At 36.4% G+C, this 10,693-nt stretch overlaps 1 pseudogene; it reads left to right on the forward strand.

The window, feature by feature from the left end:
* The first annotated feature begins 1,310 nt into the window (after positions 1-1,310).
* LOC149197533 (uncharacterized) lies at positions 1,311-2,417 on the forward strand (annotated as a pseudogene).
* The last annotated feature ends 8,276 nt before the right edge of the window (positions 2,418-10,693 follow it).

Genomic DNA, 10,693 nt, shown 5'->3' on the forward strand with positions numbered 1-10,693 from the left:
TTTCCACCATTGCTAGATACATCCGACATTGCAGAACAGCTCACCCCCACAGAATTAAATCCAGATTGCATGGAACAAGCTGCAACTGATCAAATCATGGACACACAGATCAAGAATACTCGCCGACAGAATATTCAACTGTATCGAGTTGTCAAAGCAGGCCAACTCCTTCACAATGGCAAGTGGCTCACCAGGGACCAAGTTCAGCAAAAGTTTCCCCATCTCATGGAGGAACTCAACGCAATGGGGACCATTGCTTCCTAAGGGGGGAGGAATGATCCAGGTGGATATTGGTGGCCACTTGCCAAGTCCACCTAGACCCCCACCATTGTCCCTCTTGACATTTTCAGTTTCCTTAATTATAGCACAATTTACTATTTTTAGCAGTTTTCGGGTCCTAAACTTCCGGAGCCGTTTTGAGGCCCTAAACGACGTTTTTTGGGAAATCCCGCTTTCTGCGATTTTTTAGATAAAAAATCGTTGTTTGCGTTATAGTCCTCAGAAAGATCTTTTCAACGGGCTATCATGCGCGTAAAACGGAGATCGTATGCCAAAGTTACGACCCCGGGAAGTTGATGTACCAATTTACCCAAACGGGGCCCATAGTTTGGCGTTTTCATCTTCTAGGGTTAGGTTTTGGAATGTTAAGGGTTTTCCATTGTTTCTCAATAATAAATAGGCCTTCGAGCCTCATTGTAAAGACAGTTCGGAACAGTTCAGAGGCATGTAGCCGACACATCTCTTCTCAGAGATAAGCTACCATCGCCCTAGCTGGGTCATTTCTATTTGTAAGCATATTTCAGTATTCTCCATTAGTGAAATGAAGTATTATTTCCGCTGCATCTCTATTTTTATGGTTATCGCATCTCTGTATTTATGGTTATCTCTGTAATCTATTGCGTTCCTGCTTAAATCCGGATCATTGTAGGAGCCGAGTTGGAGAATGTGGGTGAATTCTCTAATTGGAGAACTTGTTTCAACACTTGTGTAATTTTATTTTGGGCTATTGGATTAGGATTCTACTATGGGTACCTTCTTGATCAAGTTTTGGCATTGATTTTGTCGCTTTAGAGATCATAATTCTCTAGTAGGTACCAAGATCCAATAGGGTTTGATGTCAGTGCCAAGATATGGATGTTATTTGTATGTTCTGCTAAAATCTAATAGATATACATTGGATTTTTGAAATATTTGTTGTGTAGCACCATACAAGTGACTGGATTTGAAAAATGCTTGAAGCATTACCTTCTTGTTTTGGAGAAACTGGAGGTGCCCACCTGACAGACAAGTATTCTTCTTCTGGTAGCAGAATGACACAGAACTTGATAACTTGCCTCTATCAGACCACACTAGCATAAATCTGCAAAATTGTGACCATAACATGGTGCAAGAATCTAATGGGCCATGGTCTCAGTGTCCATATCAATGATTCAAGGTGCCATTATATGTGCAAGGTTGATATGAAGCCATGGTCCTTCTGGAAGAAGCACGGATCCAAGAGCTTTGATGTCAAGGGGAAGAAGATGGAAGTGTTCTGGGATGTGAGCAATGCTAAATATGTGTGTGGGCCTGAGCCACATGAAGGATTTTTCATGGCCCTTGTATGTGAAAAGGAGATAATCATGTTGTTGGGAGATATGCAGGAGGAGGCCTACAAGAAGATCCATGCAAGGAAGCCATTCTCTGAGCCCACATTGCTATCTAGAAGAGAGCATGTGTTTGGGAAGAGATATTACACAACAAAGGCACAATTTGGTGAAAGTGGCAGGACTCATGACATTGTGATTGAATGCCACACAGGGGGATCCAAGGAGGCAAGATTAGATGTCAGAGTTGACAAGAAGGTGGCGTTGCAGGTCAAGCACCTGATGTGGAAGTTCAGGGGCAATCAGATAGTTGAGGTGGACGAAACCTCAATACAAGTCTTCTATGATGTGCACAATTGACTTTTCAATCCAAAAAATGGTCATGTTGTCTTCATGTTCCAGATATTGGGTGATCATATATCAAACAATGTTGTTGTTGTCCCCTGCCAACCTCTGCCACAATTTGTGTTGCAATGGTCTTCTCCATTTGCATTCAGTCGCAAAGGCCATGATACAACCTTATTACAGAGCAACTCCCTTCGAATTCGAGCTCTTTAGTATTGCAATGGGCAAGCATGGAGACTGAAACCAACAACCCATTTGGGTTCTCCTTGTTTTTGTATGCATGGAAGAGTGAGTAGGGAACTGATTAGAATTACTATTATCAATCTTAGTATGGTCGAATAATTTGGAACCTAAGGGAAAAGAAAAGTGCCGCAGATTCGAGAATAGAGAGGAGCTGGTAATGAGAAAAAGATGGTAGATGAGGATACTACCCATGGCTAAGAAAGGAAAAGAAAGACATTGAATATTCATGACAGGTGGTGACTGGCATGGTAGCTTGTCCAATCCATCCGTTGGAGGATTTGCAGACTATCAAGTTATAACGTAGGAGTAGGAACACATTAGTATAGAAATGAAGAATTTGGGACAAATTTAAGGAGTTAGGACCTTAGCCAATCCATCCTGCTGCCTGCTTGCATAGGATGTCTTTGCTAAGCAAGCCGATCAACAATCTGATTGGAAGTTCTTCTCACATGAGTGATTTTGAATTCCACAATATTTTATAAACCTAGTCTGGTCCATAACATATGAACATCCTTTTTTCATAAACGATTCTGATTTCAATATTCCACAATTGTTTCTAGAACTAGTCTTATCCATGATATCTGAATAATCATTTTTTCATGAGGTATTCTGATTTTCTTCATTAAGATAATTTATAAGCAATTTGGAGTCTCCTAAAAATGAATAGAACTTTGGTTTACAGATTCCTTGACACTAGAGTATTAATTTTTCATAAAGGATTATGAATTTCTCCATTAAGATGATTGGTAAGCAACTTGGAGTCTCCTAAAAATAAATATTTTAAAGCATTGGTTTACAAATTCCTTGAAACCACAAATAAGAGTAGATAGTTCAACATGGTTGTTTGTTCTAGATTCACAGAATTCATAATAAATTCCAGTTATATGTCCTACATTGCACTTACATACCTCTGGTCTTATTTTTGTTAGGGCAGGGTTGTAGAAAAAACAGCAGGAAAAATAGGAGAAGAAAAACAAAACAGAATGACCAAGAGATACAAAACTGAATTGGATTGGACTTTATTCAAGAATGATTCTACCTCTACATGAGCATTCGATATTTTTATGTCACTAACTACCGTTATATAACTAAACATTCGGTATGTAACTGTTTATTTACAATTTACCTAATTCGTTGTCAAAACTAACAAACTCCACCTTGACAACAATTTTCCCATTCATCATCTTTCCCGCAAGCCAAGAGAAGCTAAACACCACTGCAGCTTCTCTACTGTAACTGGCTTTGTGAATATGTCTGCACAATTTTCTCGTGTATGGACCTTTTTAAGAGCTACTTTTCCGCCATCAATCACATGTCTCAGAAAATGATACCTTACATCAATGTGCTTGGTTCTGCTGTGATAGGTAGGGTTTGTAGCCAAGTGAATAGCGCTTTGACTGTCACAAAGTACATTCACTTTCTCTTGCGTCCTTCCAATCTCATCGAGCAGACCCTTTAACCAGATTGCTTCTTTACTGGCATCTGAAGCAGCTATATATTCAGCTTCGGTAGTGGACAACGCAACTGTCTCTTGAAGCTTTGACAGCCAACTAATTGCTCCACCTACAAGAGTAAAGACATAACCTGTAGTAGATCTTCTTTTGTCCAAATCACCTGCATAGTCAGCATCTACATATCCGCAAACTGATCCTTCACTACCATTAAAGACGATGCAATGGTCACTTGTGCCTCTTAGATATCGAAGCACCCATTTCACTGCTTGCCAATGTTCTTTACCTGGATTTGCCATGAACCTGCTGACAACTCCAACTGCATGTGAAATGTCAGGTCTTGTAGATACCATCGCATACATTAAGTTTCCTACAACGTTTGCATATGGTACATGAGACATATACTGCTTTTCTTCATCAGCTCTAGGACTCAAAACCGAAGAAAGATTAAAATGGGAAGCTAAAGGAACACTAATAGGTTTCACATTATTCATAGAGAACTTTTCAAGTACCTTCTCCACATACTTCTGCTGTGACAACCAAAGCTTACCATTTTTCCTGTCTCTGTGTATCTCCATGCCCAAGATATGTTTTGCTGCTCCAAGATCCTTCATATCAAACGTCCTAGAGAGTTGAGCCTTTAACCTGTTGATCTCTTCCATGCTTTTGCTTGCAATAAGCATATCGTCAACATACAAAGCTAAGATAATGAACATGTCATTGAAACTTTTGAAGTACACACAATGATCATACTCACTTCTTATAAAGTTCTGGCTCACCATGAAGGAATCAAACTTCTTGTACCATTGTCTGGGAGACTGCCTCAGACCATACAATGATTTCCTGAGCTTGCAAACTAATCTTCTGCTGCGACCTCGTACAAAACCTTCTGGTTGTTCCATATATATCTCTTCGTTCAAATCACCATGTAGAAAAGCTGTTTTAACATCTAATTGTTCTAACTCAAGATTAAGCAACGCAGTTAGTGCCAACACAGTATGTATAGAGACAAGTTTTACAACTGGAGAAAAAATCTCATACCAATTGTAGAAAAAACAGCAGGAAAAATAGGAGAAGAAAAACAAAACAGAATGACCAAGAGATACAAAACTGAATTGGATCGGACTTTATTCAAGAATGATTCTACCTCTACATGAGCATTCGATATTTTTATGTCACTAACTACCGTTATATAACTAAACATTCGGTATGTAACTGTTTATTTACAATTTACCTAATTCGTTGTCAAAACTAACAAGGGTTTCCTTTGGAGACACCATTAAAATTAAATTTGATCAATCTTTGTAGAGAGGAATACCTGGGAGCTGGCAATGTTCAACATTTCTGAATATCTGTTCTTTATCAGTATCTTTGGAGGATTTGATTTTAATTAACTTCATGTGATTGATTTCTTCCTTTTGATAAAGTATCAATGTGTTCTTATCGATCTATTCAATTTTGAGCATAAATCGTACAGATTCTATTGAACTGTCGAATATCATTAGCATCATAATTCCTTATATAGCTGCTATGCAGTTCCAAACCTTTTGAATGCTTCAAATATGGTTGGCTCTTTCAATCATTCATTATATATGTAATAACATGACATTTCAAAAGGTATTTGTCGAAGGTTTAACACTACGCCCTGATAGTCTAATCACAATCGGGAATCTACTTCTACGAAGTACTTTGGGCAGTGTTTTTGCTAACTAAGATTGTTTATTTTGCAATTTGAATATCATAAAAAAAAATGGGTTTACTCTTAGAAATAGTTTTTCCAACTTAATATGTAAGTTAGGAAATTAAAACGATAAATGAATATAGAAAATTAAATAGACAAATGAATATAGTTTTATTTTTTGGTTCGGCTGAATTGTTTTTTTCTTCAAATATTTCCAACTTTATTTCTTTTAATATATACATTGATTATTATAATCAAAATCAGATATCATGTTGCTGCTAATAAAACTCTTAGTTTGATTTAATAATCCACTAGAATTATAGTTATATAATGTTGTTGTGAATACAACTTTTGGTTTGATATAATAACTCATAGAAAATAGAAACCAATGACATTATTACCACAAATTCTTATCTTAGCTAACCTACTTTATACAATATCATATGTTAATTTTATTTATTTTTTATATATGCTAATATTTATATTAAATTAAACAAAATGACAATTTTAATCAAATATTTTACCTAGCATGTTAGAAAAAACAACAGAAAAAAATGCTTTATTGGTGCTTAGATGTACATGCCATTCATTTCAAATTCAACACAATTACATGAGATAAACTTGTAATTTGAGTACTTTTAAAGATTTTAAACATATGTTTTTAAAAGATTACAGGTTTAATTAGAGAGGGAGGTGAGACATGTATATCTGCATTAACTTCAACAACCAAACTCCTTTTGGGAAGAGATGGTAGAATGCAAAGCCTCTAATTTTACTGTAATTATGATGAGTGATATTTTTAAAAAGAAAAACTGCAAATAAAATAAATGTGTTGTTGCTACACATCTCTGACACTTAGTTGATTCTTCAAAGTCTACTTTGAAGATAAGGTTGACATTATTTGCTAGAAATATCTGCCATTCATTGAATCTACTTTATTTCAATGCAATACATGTTACACCAAGTTGCATTGTCAAATGTACAATCATACATTTTATATATCTCAATTTTTTTCTCACATAATTTTTCTATAAAAAATATTTTATTAAAAATAAGAGTTCTTATATTTAGTGATTTCGATTTTCAAGATGATATTCCAAATCTCTTTCAGTGTACCTTTGTACCTTTAGGAACAATTGCTAGTTTTACAAATTGTCAATTTTATCTAAACACCAAGAGGGAAGAAATCGATAGATGTCAAAGTATGTAAATAGATCACACTTTGCCCTTCAAGAAGTATGTATGTAAATAAAGTGCAGTTTGTAATTTAAGATGATAATAACGAATGAACATTATTATGCAACAATTAAATCCAATTTAAAACAAATGTAACATTGTTGCTTAGTACCTGCCTCTTATGCAAAAAGTAATTCATGGCAAAGTGTAAATTAATCTTCAATTAAAAAATAAAAATATAGAAATCTAAATATGCATTATAATAGTTAAATATTCACACTTTTCGAATTGAAAATTTCAATTTGAAATTAAAATTGATATGCATGTAAACATAAAATAATATGTTTCCAAAAAACCAATTAATGAAATGCTATGATGGTTTAAATTGTTTAAATATCATTACTAAATATTTACTTTAAAGCTAGGCAAGCATTGTACCATAAAAAAACCATTAAAATTAAAAGATAAAGATATGTCAATAGTCTTGAGATAATGGAAGAAATGTATATAAAGGTAGAATAACAATGAATCGAAAAATAAATTAAATTGTTGTGTCATTAAATGATGTGTTTAAGGAGTGGTTTATTAAATTTTAATTTAATAGTTTTTAAAAATCTTATAGGAAAAAATATATTTTTAAAATTTTATTATCTATATATATATATATATATTATTTTCTATGTTTAATAGGTTAATTGATATTATTATGAATGGAAAATGAAGTTCATTCACACATATCAACTACTTTAATAATTTAGTTGTGTTAATTTCATTAATTTGGTGAAAATTGTTAAATCATGTATTTGGTAAAAATTGTCTAATTTAAATGGTTGATATTAAAATAATTTACTTTTAATAAATATTGAAAAATTCTTTTATTATTAATTTCTTTTAATATTATATGTAAACTCTATGTGAACATAAGAGTTATGCATCTCTTTCCCCCTGATTGGGGTGTAAGATGGCAGACATAGTCATTAAGGCTGTCATAATGATAAGGACAAGAAGGGATAGTGCCACTGCCTCCCACACGCTTGACACGCAGGGCGGGTGGCTAGTGGCAGGCTTAAGGCGACCAGGAGAATGGAAGATAGCATTTGCATGCAGTTGAGTTTACTGACTGCAAAGAGAGAGAACCGTTTGGAGAGTGTAAACACAAAGGCGACAACGACGAAAGACGAGCGACGACATCAGGAAGGCGAAGAGAGACTACATCTTCAAGCGCAAATAATCAAGTATGTTAACTGGCTTTGCCTACATTCCATTATGCTTCCCTACGCTTGGTCTGGTTTCTAGGTCTTGCATGGGGGCATAGGGTTTGTATGGGCGTGTAGCTGGGACAGGGGAATTAACCCTGAGGAGGCGGTCTACAGGAACAATTCTAGGTCCGAGGGTCTGTTTGGGTGTTTCTTAAGTTTGATACTTTGTTATCTTGCATGGGGATTATAGGGATGGGTTGGGTGGGAGTCAGCCCGAGGGAATTATTGTTTTTGGTGTGCTTGCCAAACCCAAGAGTCGAGGAGAAGAAAGCGGCAATTTTTTTTGCGGTCGACCCACCTCGTCTCCATAATAATGCCAACTCCAAGTCCCTAAGGAGCTGTAGACGAGAGAAGGTCGTTGCAGGTCGTCTTCTGAATTGGGGGAATTGGCACGTAGGGAAGGGTGGCCAAGATAGTCTAAGCCAGTCGTTGGGAAGGGGGATGGTGAGTATGCTATGGGCAGGGTGCCTTGTGGATGCCGAGGTCCAAATGTTAGGCTGCGGGGAGGCTTTTAGCCATGCTAAGCGGAGGCTAAGGAAGTGGGAATGGGGCAGAGGCAGTCATTGAGTGGAAAAGGAGAGGAGGAGTGTGGTACATGTGGGTTTGACCTCTGGGTTATAAGGTGGGTGGATGGCCATGCACCCAAAACCCAAGGCCACGGTTGCAACGCGAGCAAGGCAGGGGGAATGTAGGGGCGTTTTAAGAGTCTCAGGTGGAGGTCCCTTATGCTTGGGGGTTATACACATAAATCATGGGTGACAGATTTGCTGCATTGTCAGAACCATGGGATAAAGGCAATTCAGAATTTAACATTTTGGGAATTATGGTTTCTTGCTCACACAACAGGTTAGCCGGGAGGTAAATATCTGTGTCCAAGAAAAACACAGAGGTTTGGTTCTGAATGTAGGTTTTAACCCCGTACAGAAATTACCCGCATACGAATTATAAAATAGAAAATAAACAAAGGCGAGAGCATAACACATAAAACAAATATACACATAGATTTTCCCCTAGATCCCAAAACCAAGACTACTAGATTGATTTTTCATTATGTTCCTTTCAATGTTACAATACACACACACACACATATATATATACATGCTGAAGCATCCATAAACCCTAATCCATTAACCCTGGATTAGAACATAATTGTAGTTCCCTTGACCGGATCTACATAATACCATGGACCGAAAACCATCGCGCCCAAAACCATGTGCGAAATCCATGCACAAAACCATAGGTAATATAGGGTTCAACTTTTTTTTCCCTATGGCGCTGCCCCCTGGACCCTATGCAGGGGAGACCCCTGCATACCCCCTGAAAGGGGGGCTATCGCCCCCCCTGTGACCCCCCCTCTAGTCGTGAAAAGAATATAACACAACCAAACATCGAACAATTTTGGAGGGTGACCAGAAGGAACAGGGGAATTGAGGCTATGGATCGAGTAGCGACTACCAAGGGTCGCGGGAAGAGAGTGTGGGGAAGCAATGTCGAGGATGAGCTGAGCATTGTGGGCAAACGTCGGGGCAGGAAGCATGTGGCCAACCCGATACATGAAGGGACAACTGCATATTTGGGGGGCACGAAAGGGGAAATCAAACGACTCATAGCCAAATGGGAGGAAAATATAAATCGACAGGAAAGTGTGGAGGCCGCGGACACAGAGGATTGGAAGATCTTGATTCCGGACCCTGGACACACCAGAGGTCGAGAGACGCAATACAAACAATCCATTTATCTGTATTGGTTCATGAAGTGCCTCCTGGGCAAGGCCATGGAGCAAATCTAGATGACTGTTGTCTAGGATTTCCCAAATTATAAACAAGACTTTCAAAAATTGCAATTTCAATTTCAGAAGCAGGATGGTTGTTTGGATCGGATTGAAAAACATTTTCCTTGCATGTTTATGCCGACAGAGCTGCTCGACTCAAGCTTTAAGGATCCAGCCCCGATGGCTTCGGCTTCAGTCGAATAGGAGGATTAGAATGCTGACTCCCAATCTTTTTGTTTTGATTTGTTTTCATGCAGATAGCTTTTAATTTTCAGTATGCAGTCATATATATGTATAGACAGTTAGAATATGGTTGCAGACATGACAATCAAGTTCATATAGTTTGGATAGATAGACTAATTTTTTTTTTGCTTTTGGACAATTTATAATGCGGTTAGGTGTTCAACAGACTTGGTTTCCCGCTGTACAAGTTGAGACCACCTAAAGAGGATTTATATGTGTGTAACTTGCCTAAGACTAATTTTTTTTTTGCTTTTGGACAATTTATAATGCGGTTAGGTGTTCAACAGACTTGGTTTCCCGCTGTACAAGTTGAGACCACCTAAAGAGGATTTATATGTGTGTAACTTGCCTACTTATTTTATAATGAAAAAGAAGGATCTACCAAGCTTAACAAAAGAAAAAAGTTATACATCTTTTCCATATTGACTTGTAAAAATACATTTTGACCAAAAAAACCCAAAAACTAATTCATTTTAACTATAAAATAATTTAATGATAACATGTCAAATTTAATATTCACAATTCATAATTGAAATTTGGTGATAAATATTGACATCAATATATTAATATGTATACTATGATGACACTAGGTAGTATATCACTCTTTTTTTTCTTTATTTTTTTTCAAAATATTTGTTTTCGCTAAGCAATACTATTTATAACCTAGTAAAAATCAGTCATTTCATTTTATATAAAAAGACAAAAATTTAAAAATTTATGTTTAATTTTCAAAATATTAAATTTAATATTTATTTTTTCAAATTTTTAAAAACTATTTCAAAGTTAATTGTTTTAGACTATAAACCAATTTTTTTCTACCATAAACAAAAACTGCCATCCAAAATAACAACGCATTTAAAAGTAGAGGAGAAAAAATATTTTGAGGAAAATACACTTGGTAGCGAAGAAAATTTATTTTGAGGAAAAAGATGAGATAG

The sequence above is a fragment of the Pinus tabuliformis genome, chromosome 2_2 (genome assembly GCF_031772625.1).
Source record: "Pinus tabuliformis cultivar Carrire ecotype Pingquan chromosome 2_2, CPIR1, whole genome shotgun sequence".
Taxonomy (NCBI): Eukaryota; Viridiplantae; Streptophyta; class Pinopsida; order Pinales; family Pinaceae; genus Pinus; species Pinus tabuliformis.